Here is a 4428-nt window from a genome sequence, read left to right as displayed (position 1 = left end):
AATACTTAACTGCCTGTACGGGCGGTTAGAGCCTTCGCTTTCAAGTGGAAGGGGAAGAAATTAAACCAACGACGAAATAGTTTCCCTTCTCTTTTTAAAAAAAAAAAAACAAAAAAAACCCAAAAAAACCCAACTCCTTGGCTTCCTCTTACGGCTGGCTCTGGGAGAGCTATTGTGTTAAGAGGGAGCAGAAGGAAATCCAGTTGGTCACAGTCCTTGAAATGATGAATTTCAGGAAAGAGCTTGCCTTAAAGGTGGAAAAATGCCTGGAAAAAAATGAAATACTGGTGCCCGTACCTCGTTTTTTCGTAGGTGTCTCGTATTCGCAGGTGTCCACAGATTCCTTTGCTTCGCTGGACTATTGCTGTACATGTCAAAATACCGAGTTCTCTGGAGGTAGCCTTCGTTTCTGATGCCTTGGGTTGATGCCTCAGATTAATTGCTTTGTTTGTTTCATCAGATACAGTATCTAAAGGCATTTGTGCCTGAAGCCACGGAAGATAGATGGACAAGCCAAGCAACTTCTGACTCTGCATCATTTTCTGGGGCAAAATTATATGGCAATGTATCCTACAAGGTAATGTAGCCCCTTGCAGTGAGTAAAGAGGATTCCTTTTGCTTGGCCACCACTTGATAAGGACAGTTTATCACTCGAGAGCTTCCCTTCCACACAAGACCTAGAGGAATATCAGCGCCACCCCGAAGCAAAATTCCTTGAATTTTGCGAGAGAGGGAAATCCAAATTGCCTCCAAATAGTGTTGTGTTTCGAGTCAGATCTTGTGGGCAGGCTACCCTGCTAACGGGGAGGAAAATCAGGAGCCAAATGAAAGCTGGGAGTTGAAAGGTTTCACAGGACAGCTGAGCTAACAGCTCTCTGGACGTCATACTCCTGTATCCGCAGCTATAAAATCTCCCGTAAAATATCCTGGGGGAACGAAGGGAGCCTGCCGCAGCGATCTTGCCACTTGAGCGATGCTTTAACTCACCTGGAGCCCTGAAAATGTTCAAACCCAACAGCCAAAGACCAAAATCTGATGTTGCCCTGGTGCGTTAGTGGGTCGGTCTTAGTTTTAGGCCAGTAAAAGCAACGGACCGCAGACTTTAAGCAGAGGTTTAAGGCAGGCTAAGGTTTTATGGGGACTTGGAAGCAGTTGAGGGACGTGGCAGGTAAAATCACACAGATGCTTCATCTTTCTGGCTCTTAGTCCCTTGCTGCGGTACGTGCAGAGAGCCACATCTGCGTGGCCAGACCACGATCAGGGACACGGGGCTGCTCTACGGCAGCAGAATAAAATCCCACACCCGTGGCCAGATGCTTGTCGCGAGCATATACGTACCTATATATACTTACATACTGACTCAAGGCCAAGTATATGGTCAGAACTTTGCTCCGCCGAGGTTAATACCTCGGCGCCGGGTGGGGTTTTTTTCCTGATCGTGCAGGGCTGGCAGTCCTAAACCCAATCAGTTCTTCCCCAGCTGAGAAAGGACTCAATAACCCCACGAGTGGAGGAATGGGAAACGTTTTCTTCTTCACTTCCCCCCCGAGTATCACTTGAAACTGGTGAATAACGAAGCTCGTAGTTCATCTCACACAATAGATAGTGGTCTTCTCTAATTAAGAGCTGCATGTCTCAAGCTTAATGCGTGCTAATGTGCTTAGCGTTAAATTAGACGAAGGACGCACGTCACGGAGGGTGTCCTTACACGAGGAAGGTCCCACATGCCCAGCGAAGGGTGGGGATTCACCGCGTGGTAGCGGTGAAGCTGCCGGTTCGCGGCAGCTGGTCCTGGCTCAGTGGTGAGCCATTCGCACAGCTGTAGCTTAGGAAGATGGACGGGCTGCGTGTGGTCTCTGGAGAGCTCCGAAATATGCCCTGGGGGAGGTCTGTAGGCTCCGTAGAAATGTCTTTTTTCCCCAAGTTTCTGGTCTTCGGAATGATACTTAAATTATCTGCCTAAAGATTATCTACCTAAATGATCTACTGAGATTATCTACCTAAAGATTATCTATCTAAAGATTGTCTAACTAAAGATTATCTACCTAGATGATTTACCTAAAGATTATCTACCTAAATCATCTACCGAAAGCAGATAGTGTGGATTAAATGTGGGCCTGTTCACCGTATGGTTCAGCTGAAGCATCCCACAGAAGCTCAACGTTTACCTAAAATACAGATTTTGGCATTAAATTGGGGTGAGCTGACCCATGGTGGTGGGCTGGGGGCTTTGACCGAGAAGCTGAAAGGAGATAAATGTGTCACCCTGCGCTCCTTTAGTTGGAGCTAAAAGTCGGCCAACACCAACTTAACTTCTCTTGCTGGTGTTGGCGAACACAACCCTGGAGCTGAAGCTGGTACTTGCCGAGAGCGAGCAGCGTTTTGCTTGTTAAAGCCTCGTCTAGAGGCAGTGAAGGCTCTTTAAGGAGAACATTGGAGTCCTCATTGACCAGATTAGGCAAGAACAGGGGTAAAACTCCCGCTCGCTAAGGAGCGGAGAGGCAACGCTGATACTTGGCGTGGAAGAGATGGCAAATTGCCTCGGAATATTCTTTCTTACCCCGGGATGCAGAATGCTGACGTTTGTTGGGACAACACAACGCTGTCACTAAGCGAGCGGGACGCAAGGTCTAGTTGCCCGAGCTAGTCTGACGGAGGTCCACCGGTTTATTCTTAAGCGGTGCCTTGTGCCAAAGGCCTGGGGTTGAAGTGACCTCGTTTCCCTTCTCCTTGTTTTGCAGGGTATCCGGTGAGGAATGCAATGGGATCAATAGCATGTCGGCGGAGAGCGGCCCTGGAACGAGACTGAGAAATTTGCCGGTAATGGGGGATGGACTAGAAACCACCCAAATGTCTACGACGCAGTCACAGGCTCAACCCCAACAAGGCAGTGTTGTAGGCGTTAATCCCCCTCCGCCGGAGACCTCCAACCCCAACAAACCCAAGCGGCAGACCAACCAGCTGCAATACCTGCTCAAGGTGGTGCTGAAGACGCTATGGAAGCACCAGTTTGCGTGGCCTTTCCAGCAGCCCGTGGACGCCGTCAAGCTGAACCTCCCTGTAAGTAGAGGTCAAGAGACCAGACGATGGTTCTCAGTGGAAGGAGTGAGACCGTTCGGGTCTGGTGCCTGTGTCCGCCCTTCTCCTGGAATCACAGAATCCATCTTGAACGGTTGGGCTGGATCTAACGGTTGGACCTGATGATCTAACGGTTGGACTCGGTGACCTTTAAGGGTCTTTTCCAACCTAAAATGATTCTACAATCTTTTAGAAAACACACACACAATGAGGAATTTCCAGTGGCTCTGCTGCCGCTTTGCCTTTTACCAACCTCCTCTCTCTGTCGGGACATGGAGAAGAAAGTAATAATAGTATTTCAGGAGTCAGGGCGGGTGACTCGGCAGTCCTCTGTCCCCCAGCCAAGCACCAGAACTTACTAAGCACCAAAAATTATTAAGCACCAAAAATTATTAAACAAATTATCTGTCAGCTTGGGTTCTACCTTACTGCTCCCCGAAGCCCAGCATGCTTTTCTGTGCCTCGCTTAAACCCTTGCTCGATCTCCGCTGTTTTATCAGCAGAATCTTTTTTTGGAGACTGAAAACACTTGGAGCCTTCCACGGAGCATCCGAGTACTCAAACGGCCTCTGCGATTCTCGTGCATTGCAGGGCCGTCAGTAACGAACAAGTCATTTCATAAGGGATGCCAATTTTAAGTTAATTTGCAATAAATCAAGGGGATGGGGTGCACCCTCGGTAAGTTTGCGGAGGACCCCAAGTTGGGCAGGAGTGTTGCTTGAGGGTAGGAGGACCCGACAGAGGGATCTGGCCAGGCTGGATCGATGGGATGAGGCCAACTGGATGAGGTTCAACAAGGCTGAGCGCCGGGTCCTGCACTTGGAAAGCTGCCCGGTGGAAAAGGACCTGGGGGTCTTGGTCGACAGTGGGCTGAAGATGAGCCGGCAGTGTGCCCAGGTGGCCAAGAAGGCCAGTAGCACCCTGCCTTGTATCAGGACTAGTGCGGCCAGCAGGACGAGGGGAGGGATCGTCCCCCCGTACTCGGCCCCAGCGAGGCCGCACCTGGAATATTGTGTTCAGCTTTAGGCTCCTCGCTCCAGGAAGGGCGTTGAGGTGCTGGAGTGTGTCCAGAGACGGGCAACTGTGGTGTCTTGACCCTGGCTGGAGGCCAGGTGCCCACCAAGGCCGCTCTGTCCCTCCCCTCCTCAGCTGGGCAGGACAGAGAAAAACTGCAGCGAGAAGCTTATGGGTCGAGAGAAGGACAGGAGAGATCAGGCAGCAGTTACCGCCACGGGCAAAACAGACTCGACTTGGGGAAGTTAGTTTAATTTATTGCCAATCAAATCCGAGTAGGATAATGAGAACTAAAACCAAATATTAAACCCCTTCCCCCCACCCCTCCCTTCTCCC

General features: G+C 50.0%; 1 pseudogene across 1 annotated transcript; it reads left to right on the top strand.

Annotated features, from left to right (window-relative positions):
* The first annotated feature begins 458 nt into the window (after window positions 1-458).
* On the top strand, window positions 459-3060 carry LOC104617148 (annotated as a pseudogene). Its single transcript, XR_737998.1, has 2 exons — window positions 459-577; window positions 2742-3060. The product of XR_737998.1 is annotated as a bromodomain-containing protein 4 pseudogene (transcript).
* Window positions 3061-4428: the final 1368 nt, after the last annotated feature.

This window comes from Phaethon lepturus, unplaced genomic scaffold, assembly GCF_000687285.1.
Source record: "Phaethon lepturus isolate BGI_N335 unplaced genomic scaffold, ASM68728v1 scaffold17452, whole genome shotgun sequence".
NCBI classification, from domain to species: Eukaryota; Metazoa; Chordata; class Aves; order Phaethontiformes; family Phaethontidae; genus Phaethon; species Phaethon lepturus.
The sequence above is the reverse complement of the archived record's forward strand: the minus strand, read 5'-3'. Positions and strand labels throughout refer to the sequence as shown.